This window comes from Cajanus cajan, chromosome 11, assembly GCF_000230855.2.
Source record: "Cajanus cajan strain Asha chromosome 11, NIPB_CcT2T_4, whole genome shotgun sequence".
NCBI lineage: Eukaryota > Viridiplantae > Streptophyta > Magnoliopsida > Fabales > Fabaceae > Cajanus > Cajanus cajan.
Genome location: NC_138527.1, coordinates 2327463 through 2345109, shown reverse-complemented (window position 1 = coordinate 2345109; position 17647 = coordinate 2327463). Strand labels below are relative to the sequence as shown.

Below are 17647 nucleotides of genomic sequence, written 5' to 3'. Positions count from 1 at the left end.
TTAAGATGTTTCTAGATATAAAAGAATTATTTTTTTTTCTTTAAGATATTTTTTTAGAATTGAAATATTTTACTTATTTTAATTATTTTCTCTTTTATGATTAGAATAATTAGTGAGAATAATTTATTACCTAAACTTATTGAGAGATCACTAGACTCACCACCCTAAATAAGAAAGAGAAAAGTCATATGAGATGTTGCGAATCGATTTACATTAGATGAATTTGTGTGATGCTTTCTTATTTTATTTTATTTTTTTGGTATTTTTGTTTGTTCTTCATTGTTGTAGTAAAAAAAAAAATAACTGAATGTTATACCTTTTATTATCTCATTTGTCTTGCTTGCATGGGCTTCTATTCATTTTACTTGTTTTTTCAGGAGTTTAGGAAGAAAATTAGAGTCACAAAACTCTGTAGTCAATTAAGAGATATATTTATTAATTCAAATTAATAATTAATTTTTAAAAAATAATAAACAAAATTATGAATTTTACAGAAAAAATTATACAAATATTAATGTTAAATATTTTTTAAGAACTTTATTAGCCCCAGGGCTAGTTTAGTTAACTTGTTTGAGAAAGATATATAAACTAGAGTTAATCATTCATACACAATGTAAAAAGATTTATACTAGCAATCAATCATATTTTTTAAATTATTTTATTTTATTTTTATTTAATTAAATAAATAAATAATATGATACTATTAAAAGATATGATTAGTTAAAAAAATTTTACACTATAAGTGATTTACTCAACAAACTATCCTCTCCTAAAAAAAACAATTGGGCCGGAAAATGAAATTGATAGCACTATATGATGTTATTGCATATGCCGCAAGCTATCATATAGATACTAATTTCTAACAATTTAAACCAAAAAAAAAATGTGCAAAGTGATCGTGGATATGAATATGATGCAACAAATTTGATTTTCCTCCACCAATGGGTATGCAATTCGGTTTCATTTTTTTTTTAATAAAAGCAAACAAGTGTCAAATATAAGGCCTTGTTTTTAATCAAGATCATGTCCTTCATTACATAATTATGCTAAAATATTGCAAGTCACTCTGCCCAAAAGTCCTCATAAACCATTATTATATTAAACTTTATCATCCTGCATAATTGTGGTATCTTTGGGTCTGTATTTTAAGTATTCACATGATTGGTGAGGTAGGTGTGGTGAAAAGAACAAGGCTTAGAGATACTTGTTATTTTGAGAGCAACATAGAACAGATTAAAGCAATGGCAGAGATGAAGAACCTATCAGGGACTTCACTCTTGGTACCATCAGTTCAGGAGTTGGCTAAGCAGAAATTGTCTACTGTTCCACAAAGATACATTCAGCCTCAACTTGAAGACATGGTGATCATCTCTAAAGAACCAAATAGTGACCTTGAGATTCCAATTATTGACATGCACCAGCACAACTTGCTTTCAACAGAATCTGGGACTTCAGAATTGGATAAGCTTCACCTTGCTTGCAAAGAATGGGGATTCTTTCAGGTCACTATCCAATTTCTTTTATAACTGTAAACACATCTTTTGATCTGTCTGATTTTGGACTGAAAAATGTAGTTGAATTGAAAAAAAAAAAATTATACAAATGATTATATCATTATACATGTTAAATTTAAGAGTCAACATATAATTAAATAATATATTTATATTTATATCTATATCTATTTTTATATATTATTAAAAATAAAATATTCTCTTTTAATGTTTCTCGATCAAAAGTATATTAGCTACTTTAGAAGTCATGATTAAGATTTTTTTTTCTATTGATTGAAGGTATTAATCTCTAATTTATTTGGTTGCTAATCATCTTGTAGCTGATAAATCATGGTGTTGGCTCTTGTTAGAGAAAGTAAAGTCGGAGATTCAGGATTTCTTCAACCTTCCAATGTCAGAGAAGAAAAAATTTTGGCAGAGTCCCCAACATATGGAGGGTTTTGGACAAGCATTTGTTGTGAGTGAAGACCAAAGACTTGATTGGGCTGACCTTTTCTTTATGACCTCTCTTCCAAAACATTTGAGGATGCCCCACCTATTTCCACAACTCCCTCTTCCTTTCAGGTTCTCTTCCTTTCTTTTTTTAGTTGATAAGAAAATAGATTAGAGTATAATTTAATTTTATAAAAATTTATAAAATAAAAATTATTTCTCACTTATATACATACAAAAGATAAATGACTACTCTTTGTTATGCAGGGACACTTTAGAACTTTACTCACAAGAACTTAAAAATCTAGCCATGGTTGTTGTTGAACAAATGGGAAAAGCTCTCAAGATTGAAGAAATAGGAGGGATATTTGAAGATGGGATACAATCTATGAGGATGAACTATTACCCACCATGTCCTCAACCTGAGAAGGTTATTGGCCTGACACCCCATTCAGATGGAGGTGCTCTCACTATCCTGCTTCAAGTCAGTGAAGTAGAAGGGCTTCAGGTAAGGAAGGATGCCATGTGGGTTCCTGTTAAGCCCCTTCCTAACGCCTTCATTGTAAACATTGGGGACATGCTCGAGGTAATATAAGTACTCATTCCATCTATATCTTTGGTTTCTAATATGGTTTCAGATTCTTGAAATTCAAATTATACAATGGCTCAATTGAAGATTTAACCATTTATGTTTCACAATTTCTCCAATTTTTCAATTCAACTAACAAAATTATATATTTTATCACCAAACTTTCAAACATTTTCTCATTTTGTAATTGATTGTTTGATGTCATTGACATTCATATTACATTATGTTAAATTATCATTAACAATCTATGTTAGCAATCAACTAATGACATTAAATTGTTGATTAACACAGTGATAAAATGTAAAAAAATTTAAAAATTTAATAAAAAATATATAACATGAAAATTTTGGTATAAAATTTACAAAATCATAAATCATAAGTGACAAAAGCAACAATTAAGTATAATATAACCGGCTGTTATTATTTAATTAAAAAGATTATACTTAATAAGTTATAACTATTAAACTAGAGTATAGTTTGGTGGCAGCATACTTCTTAAAAGAAAATATCTTTGTATGTCTTAGCCTTGTTTGTTATGATGGTTATTTTTTTTTGTTAGTTATCTTTAGGGATTAATTTGTCCTTTCCAAGTACAAAAATATAAAGCTTCTTTGCCCTTTAATCAATAACAGAATACACATAATACATGAGATAGCTTCTGGTGCCTTTCTCCTTTCTTGGTTTCTTTTTGCTTCTTCTTTCTCCATGGCATGATTGTAGTTCTTGATGGTATCAGAGCTTTTCAATTGAAGAGCTCTGTTACGTGACTCAATCGTTCTTCCTCTTCTGTTAATTGGAATTTCGTCTCCTTCTCAATCTCGTTTTCCCTCTTTGGTTAATTAGAGTTTCGCCTCCCTCTCTTCACCTTTTTTTATCTTTTTTGTTTGATTGATTTTCTTGGATGATGAATACACAATCCAATCAAACCCTAAATGTTCATAGTCCTTACTATTTGCATCCTAACGAGAATCCAGCCACTGCGCTTGTCTATCCTCTATTAGAACCTACGAATTACAACTCGTGGAGTCGATCAATGCTTACTATCTTGAGTGCCAAGAACAAGGTGGAGTTTGTTGATGGAACTATCACACAGCCCGCACCAAATCACGTTTTATTCTCAACCTGGAAGAGGTGTAATAATATGGTTGTATCATGGCTTGTACACTCAGTCTTTATTTCAATTCGACAAAGCGTTTTATGGATGGATAATGCAGTTGATATATGGAAGGATTTAAAAGCCAGATATTCACAAGGAGACTTGTTACGAATTTTAGACCTGCAAAAAGAATTAGCTTCGATAAGGCAAGGAGACGCAAATACTACTGATTATTTTACAAAATTGAGAATGATCTGGGATGAACTTGAAAGTTACAAACCAGATCCTTTTTGCACCTGTGATGTCAAGTGTTCATGCAATGCACTCATGGACGTTATGCTAAGAAAAAGGCAAGACCGAATAATGTAGTTTCTAAGAGACTTGAATGACCAGTATCATAATGTGAGATCAAACATTTTGATGATGGATCCATTGCCTCCAATTGCTAAGGTATTTTCCTATGTTGTACAACAAGAAAGACAGTTTACCAATTCTAATATTATTAGAAACCTGAATGCTATCAATGCGGCTAGCTCTCTGTCATCAAGAACTAATTACTGTTTTAGCTATTGGGGAAGAGAAGGGCATATAGTGGAGTCATGCTATAAGAAGAATGGTTATCCCTTAAACCTTTCTTCTAATAGAGGAGGTAAAGGAGGTAGAGGTTCTGGTAGAAGGGGGATAGCAGGATGAAGTGGTAAAATTTGCACCCATTGTGGTTTCAATGGTCACACAGTTGAAGAGTGTTACAAAAAATATGGGTATCCACCTAGACATAGACTGCATAAGACATCAAACGCATACATTAATAACATAGTGAGAGATGAGAACAACCCCCAAAAGGGCAATGATAAAGTTAAGCAGGAAAATCAAAATCAAGATATGAGATTTACTCTGCAACAATATGAAACATTAATGTCCTTACTTCAACAGCATAGTGGAGGGACGAGTTCCAATGCCTCTCATATAAATCAAATTGGTAATATTTTTTCACTTACATGTAACATGAATAGAAATAACTCATATTTTTGGATTTTGGATTCTGGGGCAACAGATCATGTTACATCCTCCCTACATCTCTATTCCACATTTAAAAAGATTAATCATGTGGTCGTCAGCTTACCTATTGGACAATAGATCATAGCCACACATTCAGGAGTTGTGAAATTTACTGAATACTTCTATCTGGAGGATGTTTTATACCTGTCTAGCTTCAGTTTTAATCTCATATCTATTTCTAAATTGGTTTCCTCTTTGAAATTCCAATTAATTTTTTCCAATGATCGTTGCTTGATACAGGATGTGACCAACTAGAGGATGATTGGTACAATTGATATTGTGGATGGTCTGTATAAGCTGAAGATGTATGTTGCCAAATCAAATACTTACTCCAATAATGTATCTCCTAATGTCAAGTTTGTATTTTCTTGTAATAAAATGCCAATTGATTTGTGGCATTTTCGTTTGGGTTACCCTTCTTGTGATAGATTACAACTAGTAAAACAATGTTACCTCACTTTTGTATAGTGATAAAAATTTCATTTACGATACATGTCATAAAGCAAAACAAAGAAAACTTTCTTTTCCACAAAGTGAGTCATATACTTCTTCTCCTTTCTCTCTTATACGTGTTGACATCTAGGGGCCTTGTGCCACTACATTATTAAATGGTCATAAATACTTTCTCTCTATAGTTGATGATCATACTCATTTTGTTTGGACTTTTCCAATGCTCTCTAAAGCTGAGACACAAACTCACCTAAAATCTTTTATTTCCTTTTTTGAGAGACAATTTGACACTACGGTTTGTGTCATAAGGTTTGATAATGGTGCTAAATTCATAATGACATTATTTTTTCAAATCATCGATATTGTGCATTAGACATCTTGTGTGGAAAATCCCCAACAAAATGGGGTCGTTGAGAGAAAGCATCAACACTTATTAAATGTCACCCGTGTCCTTCTATTTCAATCCAATTTACCACCCATTTTTTGGTCTTTTGGATTAACTCATGTTGCTCTTCTCATAAATTGCATGCCTACATCTTTTCTTAACAACTTGTCACCCTTCCAGAAATTATACCACAAACCATACAATCTTGATCTCCTTAAAGTCTTTGGTTGTTTATGCTACATGAGTACATTAGTGAACAATAGAAAGAAACTTGATCCTAGAGCCACTCCTTCCATTTTTCTTGGTTTTAAGCAACATACAAGGCTATATCACTTTTAACCTCCAATCTTGAGCCGTCTCTATCTCAAGGAATGTTGTCTTTTATGAAGATTGTTTCCCATATTCCTCCACTAATTCTAGAACAGATCTCCTTGATTTGCCTCCCAGACTGCAAACTTATTCTTATCCTATTTTGTATGACGGAAAGGATGATGAGTTACCTTTGACTGCACCTGACACTAATCAACACATTGAATATATTCACCTCTGTTCTCTCTTCACCACCTATCCATTTTGTCCCTCGGCATTTTGACAAGTAGAAACGTAGACCTGAAAAATACAAAGACTTTCACACTAATTTTTCATCAACTGTCACCACTCATTCTCCATGTAGTCATTATCCTTTATCTTCAGTGCTATCATATCACAGATTTTCATCCTCTTATCATAGATTTGTGCTGGTTGTTTCCTCCCAAGATGAACCAACATCTTATGTAGAAGCCTCTCAGCATTCTCACAGGCTATTAATGATGAAATTCAAGCTTTGACCTCCAACCATACCTAGATTCTTACTGACCTTCCTTCCAATAAGAGTGTTATTGGATGTCGACGAGTTTACAAGTCAAATATCAAGCAGATGGTTCTGTTGAAAGGTATAAGGCATGCTTAGTTGCCAAGAGGTACACTCAAATTGAAGGTTAGGATTATCTTGACATTTTTTCTCCGGTTGCTAAGACTACAACTGTTTGCCTTCTCTTAGCCTTAACTACTGTTCATAATTGGCATTTAAAGCAACTAGATGTCAATAACGCCTTCCTTCATGGTGACCTTCATGAAGAAGTTTATATGTGTTTGCCTTCTGGAATGACTTCTTCAAAACCTGGTCAGGTGTGTAAGTTACAAAGGTCAATATATGGTCTTAAACAAGCTAGTAGATAGTGGTATGTAAATTGTCCTTCTTCCTTATTTCCCATGGCTACAGACAATCTATTTCATACTATTCCTTATTTCTAAAGTGCAATAAGGATTCTTTTACTGCACTATTGGTGTATGTTGATGACATTGTCCTATCGGGAAACGATCTTGCTGAAATCACTTCTATTACTTCATTGCTAGATAATGCTTTCAAAATTAAAGACCTTGGTGATCTAAAGTTTTTTCTTGGGTTTGAAGTGGCTCGCAACAATCTTGTTATCAATCTTTGCCAGAGGAAGTATGCTCTTGATATCCTCCATGACATTGGTATGTTGGATTCCAAACCTACTTCAACACCCATTGACTATGGCACTCATCTCCACCAATAGTCTGATGTTCCTCTCTGTGATTCAGAGGCCTCTATGTATAGAAGACTCATTGGGAGGCTGATTTATCTTACTAATACTCGTCCTGATATCACCTTTGCTATACAAAACCTTAGTTTATATCCAAGCCTAGATATGCTCATCAACAAGCCACTACTCGCATTTTACGGTATGTTAAAGCTCCTCCTAGTTCTGGAATTTTTTTTTCTGCTAAGAGTGTTATTTAGTTACAAGGTTTTAGTGATTCAGATTGGGTTGGCTGTCTTGATACTCGTCGTTCCATTACTGGTTTTTCTATATCTTGAATATCCTCTTTAATTTCATGGAAATCCAAAAAGCAAGCCACTGTTTCTCGTAGCTCTTCTGAGATTGAATATCGAGCTCTTGCTAGTGCCACCTATGAACTCCAATGGTTAACTTATCTGCTCAAAGACTTTGGAGTCTCTTTCCTTCATCCTGCTTTGCTCTATTGTGACAATCAATATGCTCTCCACATTGTTGCCAACCCCATGTTTCATGAATGCACCAAGCATATTGAAATGGACTGCCACCTTGTTCGTGAAAAGCTGCATTCTGGTCTCCTCAATCTGTTGCCTATAACTTATGCTAATAAGCTTGTTGACATCTACACTAAAGCCCTTCTTCCTGGTGCTTTCAATTTCCTCCAATGCAAGCTGGGAATGTATAATATTCATTCTCAGTTTGAGGGGGGATCTTAGCCTTGTTTGTTACGTTGGTTATTTTTTCTGTTAGTTAGTTCTTTAGGGGTTAATTTGTCCTTTCCATGTACAAGTATATAAAGCTTCTTTTCCCTGTAGTCAATAACAGAATTCACATAAACTTGAGATTGCTTCTGGTGCCTTTCTCCTTTCTTGGTTTCTTTTTGCTTCTTCTTTCTCCATGGCACGATTGCGGTTCTTGAGTATGTAATACAGATTGATTCTGACTTCTGGTGTCATGAATTAAACTATGATCACAGACCAAAATCAATAGACTAATTACACTTGATCAAAGTTAACTCACGAGTATCCGTGGTTAATTTTGGTTTTGTTTGCATGTTTTACATGTCATATTATTAGCAACGGAATATACCGAAGTGTTGAGCATCGTGCAATAGTGAACTCTAATAAAGAAAGAATTTCAATTGCAACATTCTACACGTCAAAACATGATGGTGTGTTAGTTCCTGCAGCAAGCTTGATCACTGAGAAAACGCCAGCACGGTTCAAAAGTATTGAAATGAAGGAGTTTTTGGCGAATCTATTTGCTCGTAAACTTGATGGAAAGTCTTACCTTGACACCCTTAGAATATAGCATAACTTTTCAAGTGATTAAAATCACTTGCTATTGCTATGCTTTAATTTAAGTATCGTACAATATCGTTTGTTTTAATATTTATATTTTTGAAAATCGTCAACTACTGTTAATTTCACTCTTCATAGATATGAACACCTGATGAAAATTAAGTTTTGAATACATCATTATTAAAAGAATAAATAAAATAAAAAAAAATTAATTAAGATATTTAAAAAGAACGATTATAATCACCCACTACAAAAAAATAGGTAATTACTGGCGGTTTTGTTTTTGCGGTTTTCGTAAACCGCCAAAAAATGTTACATTTGTGGTAAGGATGGCAAGTGCTACAAATCATGGACATTTTCTGGCGGTTTTAAACCGCAGGAATGGTAATAGTTACACGTGTTGACACTTTCTGGCGGTTTTAAACCGCCAGAACGTTCAATAATTTTTCTAAAATGAAACTAAAATGAAAAACATTTTTAAAACGAAGTACGCAGGGTATTTTGGGGAAAAAATGAAAATGGAGGCAAACTGCATCGCTTTTGAAGGCGAAACTGAAGAAAACCAATTCGGAAAAGTGAATTCGTTTAGTTTTCTTCTTCCACTGGATCCCATGACGAGAGTGAAGAACACGCCAACTTCTCACAAGCCTAGTACGTTTCAATTTCAACTTCTTGCTTTCGATTTTTGCAAAACCCTCATTTCCGCAAACTCCTCCTAGGTAGGAAGAACAAAGCGTCACACGCATCCACCTCCGCGCCAGAATTACATCAATCTCAATCGGTAACCCTCCCTATCTTTCTCTTCGCGCCGTTAGATCTATAGGTTCGCTCCTCCAAATTCTGAATTCTTTACATTCTTGGATTCCAAACGCTTTTCAATTACTCTCTTTAATTAACCTATTTAATTTCTTTGAATCTATTTATTGATTGATATTCGCCAAATTAATGCAGACCAAGGGTTTGGAAACGTTAGACTTGAGTCATTCAACCAACGGCAATCTCAAATCATTCAAGTTTTTATTCCAGATTCTTATTCCATGTATACACGATCAAATTTCGAAAGAAACGATCCACTGAAAATGAAGGCCAGATATGTTTTTAATTAATTTTATTGCTTCAGTTTGTTGAATGAGTTTTTTGGAGACTTGGAAGAATCGACGATGTTTTCGGCAGCGGAGAGCGGACGTCGGAAAGTGAAGACGCCACCTTCGACAGAGATCGAAGGGTTTTTCGCTTGGCTAAAAAGTACGAGCAAAAGCGGTTTGCAGAGAATTGAATTCTGCTAAATTCTTGCTTTAGTGTGTTACTAACATAGATTGTTTAGGTTTTAGGATTATAGAACTTAGTAATATTATGTTATGGTGGATTATATAACTTATTGATGCTATTAAAACTAAAAAAGGGCAGAGTAAGGCCAAAGAAAACTTTAAGGGAAACCATAAAAAAATATTTTAATGTAAATATGTTTGTTGAAGTTTTGGATTTTGATAGACCTCAGTCATGTTAGTTGATCTTTCTCTAAAGTGGTAATGCTTCAATCTACAAGAAGCATTGACACCTCTGTGCCTCAATTAAAAGGGTTCCCTCACCACAGTGCTTTAGGTTTTAGCTTTTGGCACTTTTTACTATACTGGCTACATGTCTATTCTAAAATATGTATGCTAAATACTAATAAGTTTATTGGCCTATATATATATATGTGCATGAGAAAAAATAATTTCATTTAAAATTTTATGGGAGATTATATATTGATCCTGATGAAGTGTGGGCTTGGTTTACTTAACAATTTGATCCCTTACAACAATAACTTGCAAATTATTAGTAATGCTCGTCATGCGTGTTATACAAGTAAGACTCAGAATTGGTGTATCTGTATATATTTCTATTTTTCAGTGCAGCTTTAGATTATGTATTTGTTTCTAATAGTGAAAGCAAATCCAAATGATTGTTTATTATGGGTTTGGATTCGGTTCCAAATTTATGGACCATTGGTTCTTGCCATTTCGCATAGGTGGTTGTACACTTTTTTGATGGAGTCCATTTTTTGAAAGCATAAGATCTTTGATTATTGTCATGTCCCTGGACGAGCTGTGCTTCATCGGGGCCGCCATCACCATGGTGCTAGAGCTACAACATCTAGTCATCGGGTCAACCTGCTTCTGTGGTGCAGAAGGTGATTTCATTTGTTGCTTTCTTTCATTGCCACTTCAGTTTGTCTAATGATTTTGTGCGTTTGCTTCATACTAAATTGCTCTAGGATACTCGCTAGTTTCAGAAATCACACCCATGTCACTATTATCTGTTAATTTTTTCCCCCAGTAAATTAAGTGTTTGTATTATGTCATTGTATTTCTGTCTTTAGAGAGATGAAACGGTACCAAAAAGATTTTTTCGGCTGGTGTGGCGAGTGCAATCGCAAGAAAAAGAAAAGGCAACGCACCACAATTGCTGCTACCAGACTGGTAAGTCTTTATGTAATCTGAATGTTTCGTGCTTGTGCATAATTTTCTGGGAAGATGTTACAAGTTGTTTGTATAAATACATGCTTATTCACTTGGCTTGCTTCCAATCTTGTGTGATCAGTATAGACATTTCAAATTGCTCCCAGCCTGCTACTAAAGAAATAATATTTTTTTTAATTACTTGAAATACAGAGGAACTGTGTAAAACTTGTAACAAATTTTTTTTTTCTTTCTCAATGATTATGACAGGAAAAAGTTGTTTTAAAAAATGTTTTTTATTTTTAAAAAATAATATTTAACTATAAGTAAATAAAAAAATTATGTTATGTGGTTTGATGGAAAATGTGAGAAAATTAAGAAAAAAAACAGAGAGAAATTTTGTGGCGGTTTAAAACTGCCACAGAAATGTTATATCAAGAAATATTTAGATGAATTTTGTGGCGGTTGTAAACCGCCAGAAAATGACAAAACAAGTCAAACAAAAATGCATTTTGTGGCGGTTTTTAACCGCCAGAAACTACAAAAATAACCGCCACAAATCACACATTTTTTTTGTAGTGACCCCTCAGAGGCAGAGCTTAGGGAGGCCATCAACTCCACAAATTTTTTTAGAATATTATAGAAATATTAAAAGTTTTATTTATATTTTAGTTAATGCTAAAGTTATGTAAGATTTTCAGACATTTTTGTAAAGTTTATTTCTCTGTTATTAATAATTTTAAGTCACTGAAAAGGAATTTTTTTATACAAATAAAGTTATTTATTCCTAAAAAATATTAATCATTTTATGTCATTATTTGAAAGAGTATTGAAAATTTTTAAAAGAGTATAAAGAAAATAATCGTTAATTAGTCATTTTTTTAGTATTCATATTTTTATAGACAATTTATATTAATGTATTTCCCTTTTAAGGTTTTTTTATTTTATTTTTTATGGACAACATCAACAATTGTCATTGATTTGAATTTGATGAACACTTTTACACATTCCATTAACTAAATTTATTTTCATATCATAGAACAACTTTTTTTTGTGTGTTTATTTTTCAAACCTTGCTTTTTTATGTTTTATATCCTCATTATAGTATTAAAAAATTTATACAATATGATTTCAATTAATGGTTTTTTCTTGCGTGCAAAATATTTTTGAAATTTTTTTATGTAGATTTGTTTAATGAAATTTATATATTTTTCCCACAAACTTTCTGTAAAATTTTCTATAATTTTGGGGAAAATGTGATTATTTCGTTAAATTAATTGAACAATCATAATTTATTTTTCTTTATATTGTCATACAAATCTTTAGAAAGAAGATATAAAAGTGACAAAAAATATAAGAAGAAAAATATAAAGTCACATCCTATGAACGTAGATTAGTCTTTGGTTGTCAGTTTGAGATATTGCAGAAATTATGTTCACAAAAAGAAATAACAAAAAAAACATGAAAATGTAACGATCCATATTACACTTAACAACTTATCAATTAGCAGCAGAAAATAACTAATTACTTATGATTATTTATCTATAAATACTCAAATATGTAGTATATACCATGTATGCAAATGTAACACAATTGTACAAGTATAAATTGTATAAGTACAATAATCCAACAAATGTTAAGTATACAACCTAGGTTGTCAATCAAGCAACATTTATACAAAAGCTACACATAATTAGCAACAAAAATGACATCAACGCCATCATCTGCCAAATGCCTTCCACTGTGCACTTTCTCATACATGTCCTTGCGCTATTCTCATACCAAATATGATTATCGCAGTCCAATCACATAGAAATATGGAAGGGTAAGCTAGAGTTTAAGGAATCAATTCGAACAATATAGAAGTAAAATAACTATACCATTAACTCACAGCTTCTCAACATAGTACAACATATTATCAACTTGAACTACACAACATCAACACCTTAAGTCACAAAACAACAACACAACTCAACCACATATGTACAACAATCAACTACATACATCGTCAAGCATTCCAACTACGAAGATCTCTTACAATAGGGTGAGCAGTCTAAGTGGATTGATCATAATGAACTAATAACAACCCGAGCTTTCCACACTGGTTAGATCAACAACCAAATGGGATATCAATCCTTACAACATAGTTTCTTAGATATCGTCACTTAAACTAGAAAGTCTAATATTCCAATCAGGATAGAACAATTTAGGTATGAGTCTACCACGACATTAGTTAACTTAACTAAGCCTTCTAAGGGATTAGTCCATAGACTATCCTCCAAATATTACACCTCTCTGATATTTAGTTAGGGACTAACTCTCTAACTTAGTACTTTACTCAAATTGGTCACTTGTAATCAATGTAGTTCAACCTAACCTCTATATTGTGGTTGCTTGTAGTCGATATTCCTCAATTTGACCCACATACTACATCAATACTAAGGTCCTAGAGGAGAGTCAACTATCTTTTTTGAGGGTCAACTTTCCAAGAAAGGTTTTTAATAAACTCGAATCTCGAAGTACCACAACACAATATCCTCAAAATGGAATATTCAAATTTAAAACAATATCCCCTATAGTCCTATGTTGATCAACACAATCTTGCAACACCATGCCTTAAGCATTCTCAACCTCAACATTCACAACAACTCAACAATATCATGCATAAAGCAGATTCGTCACATTTACTCAACCATACAACATACAACTCAACTAAACTTTTAACTATTAATCATCTATAAACATTATCCTAGATCAATGTATGTAGAATAAACATTTATCAACTTATAACATTCAATAGATTAATCTAATGTACTTATGTTCACTATTTTTGAAGTTAAACAAGTTTTTATCAAATAGCTAGTGCCCGACAATAATGAGATAGGGGACTCTCTGCCTCACCCACTTATGTAGATCACAAATTTGCCTCATATACACTTGAAATCTAGGAAATTCCAACATGCAAGGCAATATTTCATTCCTACTCAAAACTAGCCTTTTTTATAACATCCTGAATTTTCTACTAGTATAATGGGTGATTATTATTTATTTTTATATTTATGAAGATTACTTTCTTATAGTTATTTTAATAGGTTTTATAGGATGTTTTAAAGGTTTTTAATAATTATTAGTATTTTAATAATAAATATTTATGAAAATTATTTTTGAATAACATTTTGATTTTTAGTAGCCTAGAACGGGTCGTTCTCAAACTGGAACGGGCTGTTCCAAACTACTAAAATGACCTATAAAGACTATATTGGAACGGGTCATTCCAACCCAGGATTTTATGAGAAAAATGCGAAACCAGAACGGGTCGTTTCGATTTGGGAACAGGCCGTTCTAGACATGGCTGTTGTGGGTAAAATGTAATTTTAGAACAGGTCGTTCTAGTTTTGGAACAGGTCGTTCTGAATGTGAAATTTAAGCATGACGAGTGAGTCTAGAACGGGCCGTTCCGGATTCAAAACGGGTCGTTCTGGCCACTCCCTGATGCTTATAAATAGAACCTCCGGCGCTCCCAAAAACACATTTTTCACTTATGATCTCTTTTTTCTTCTACACTCTTTGAAGACCAAGGGAGAACCCAGAGGAAGGGACTAGCAAGATCTAGCTTTAATTTCAGCTCCTGCTTATCCAGGTAAGGGGGAGTGAGAAACCTCGTTTTGGGTGTGGGAATATATGTTGGGTAGTGGGATTGACTCTCAATCCTATGTTTGTTGTATGCTCATGTATGTGGGGTTTTTCTTAATTATATATGTTTCTTCTATTGTTCTTCGTATATGTAAATAATCGTATGATTTGAGATCTTTGTGGATTCTTGAGAGAACTCTATGAGAAATAGGAAAAATATAAATATTTTCTATTTTGCTTTCTAATTGCTCTATTGTATTCCTTGTTGAATGTAATGTGTAAATATGTGATTAATTCTAAGAATAAATATGTTTTGATATGATTTAGAGTGTTCTATGGTTTCCTGTGGGAAACCCTATGAGAAACAAGCAAAATATGAATATTTTCTATTTTGATTTTTGATTGCTCTGTTATATTCCTTGTTTGATATAAATTAAAGTGCTCTGTAGAGACTATGTGAATATGATGAGATAATGTGAAATGTGATTGAGACATGAGATATGAAGATATGTGATAATGAGATATGATGATGTAATATGATGATGTGATATGATGATGTGATATAATGATGTGATATAATGATGTGATATGATGATGAGACATGATAATGTGATATGAGAATGCATAGAGTCTTGATTGACATGCATCATTTGCATAAAGGTTTTTAAGGGTACGATATGGAATACACCGCTAGGGAAGGCTCCCTTGTGTAAAAGCTTGGGGATTAGTCCTTGGGGATAGCTCAATTTGTAAGTCCTAGTCTCGCCCATTGTGTGCATGGGATGTATCTTGCGCGGCTTAGCTATCCTAACGAGACCCTAGTAGTATGTCCTTCTAGTAAGAGTGCACAGAGAGTGTAACCCGGCATGTACTCCTAGACTACTCTTCGTGTATTGCTAGTGACAATATGCCATGTGATGTTTTACTGGCGCCACATGCATGATAATATGTAGTTTGTGTCTATACATGTGCATTTTTATGTTATATGATAAATTGATATTTTTATGTCTTGGATGAGTGAGATGTAATATCGTTGTTAATATATCTATGTTGTACCTGTTTTGTTTGTGTTTGGCTATCCGGCATATATTTCTACAATGTGAGCCAGAGTGAGATGTTTCTCACTCCCTTTTCTCGTGTTGTTTTTCTTTGACTGTTATACAGGTGATCATCAACGTGAGGCTGAGGATGTTGGTGATGAAGCTTAGGCTTCTATGTTGGGTTTTGCTCTGATAGGACATGTGACACAAGACATAGATAGGATTAGTTTAAGATGTTTTTATTAAATTATTTTGGAAAACTCAGTTTTATTTCTTTGTAATTTTACTGACATTTTATTTGGATTAATTTTAGGAATGTGAGCTATTTACCCTTACGTGGTTGGAAATTTGATTTTTAATAATGAAAAATTTTATTTTTTTTATAATTACTGTATATGTATGTTGGGGTAGAGGGTGTCACATTTTCAACCATAAAAACAACATGCAACAACAATTAGATCAAATCATAGACCCATCTCATACTCCATGAAACAAAACAACCCTCATTCCCCATCAATGAAATCAAACCCATCAATACATGTGATTCAAAACCATTCAGTAGAAAATCAACTGAGACAATACAATTTCAACAAGGATTGGTCCAACTTCCCTTAGCTTTTAGACCCAAGAATTGGAGAGAGAAAAGGAAGAAGATATATCACACTAACATTATTAGAAAATAAATCACATAAACATTAGCAAATAAAGTATATATTATTGTAAAAGAAAGAGAGTGTGTGTGTAGGGGGAGGAATAAACAACTAAAAACATAAAGTTTTTCTCCGTGGGACTACATCTCAATCCTATACACACAAACACACAATCATTTACTATAAGTAAGAAAACAACATAATATAGAAGCAAATAAGCTAACTATGTATGTATATATGTATATACAACTTTAGCAACATAGCATAGTAACAACCAAATTCCAAATCAACAATACAGGTCAACATATCAACATCAATCATAACAGCCTAACAACATGTCAATATTCCAGCTGACAACACATCTATACAACTTACTAGTATACCACTTGGCATTTTTTTCAACAGGTTAACTCAACATATGAATTGATAATACAACTTTTCAACACAACTTGTGAACAACATAACAACTTAACAAGACTACAATTTAAACAACACTGCAACATGACAACATAGTAACAAAATATGTCATCACATATTTTAATTAAGAGATTTCTTACAACATAAGTGAACAGTCTAAGTAGTTTGACCCTACCAAACAACCTTACCAACACAATTTTTTGGCTTACCAAATCAACAATAAATTTGGATATCAATCATCTACACAACATGATTTTTTGAATTTCACCACTTAAACTAGGAAAGTCTAGTATCTTTGTCAAGAATAAAACAACTTGGGTATGAACCTACCATGACACTAGTATGCATCTACTAAGCCTATTTGGAATTAACCATTCGATTACCCTCCATATATTGTGCATTTTTCCCGTTAAGAATTTTACTCATTGACTTCATACCTTACTCATTGGTAGCTTCTAAACAAATATGGTTAGACCTAGCCCCTATGCAGTATCAACTAAGGATTTAAAAGAGACTCAACCCTCCACTTCAAGAAACAACAATACTTAAGAAGGATATTCCAAGAAAGATAGTTCAACTTTTAAAATAACACATATACTTTAGTCTTAAGTTCACAACACAGTTCAACGTCATACATCTTGCATCTTATCAACATAATTCCACACAACATACCTCATGCATATCACAACACATCGGACAACACATCACACGACGACATACTTCACATGTTCATTTAGCATACTCACACCCAATGTGATCTAGCTAGCACTCAGCATCAAATAAGACAAGCAATCACTTAAGTACTCACGTCTGACAAAAATGAGATGGAGTATGTAGAGTTTTCACACTCAGCGTCACTCATCTCACACTTAGTGAAAATGAAACAAAGTCTTTGAATCATTTACACCCAATGTCATTCATTAACATTAAGTTTAGTGTTCCAGAAATACTTTTTTGAACATTAATTTTAATATTTTGGAAAGTACTTTCCAAAATAGTGAAATTTGTGTTTCATAAAGTATTTTTCATAATTGTATTTTTTACATCTGAAAACTATTTT

The 17647-nt window shown here is 32.9% G+C and overlaps 2 long non-coding RNA genes and 1 pseudogene across 3 annotated transcripts; all 3 read left to right on the top strand.

Moving 5' to 3' along the window:
• Window positions 1–988: 988 nt before the first annotated feature.
• On the top strand, window positions 989–10405 carry LOC109790879 (protein SRG1-like; annotated as a pseudogene). The gene is made up of 4 exons (XR_014430567.1): window positions 989–1502; window positions 1832–2075; window positions 2211–2529; window positions 8174–10405. The product of XR_014430567.1 is annotated as a protein SRG1-like (transcript).
• On the top strand, window positions 2540–8072 carry LOC109801335 (uncharacterized). The gene is made up of 2 exons (XR_014430568.1): window positions 2540–4078; window positions 4928–8072. It is a non-coding gene; the product is annotated as an uncharacterized LOC109801335 (long non-coding RNA).
• A 469-nt stretch (window positions 10406–10874) lies between the features above and the next one.
• Window positions 10875–15855, top strand: LOC145953032 (uncharacterized). Its single transcript, XR_014430569.1, has 2 exons — window positions 10875–14487; window positions 15645–15855. It is a non-coding gene; the product is annotated as an uncharacterized LOC145953032 (long non-coding RNA).
• The last annotated feature ends 1792 nt before the right edge of the window (window positions 15856–17647 follow it).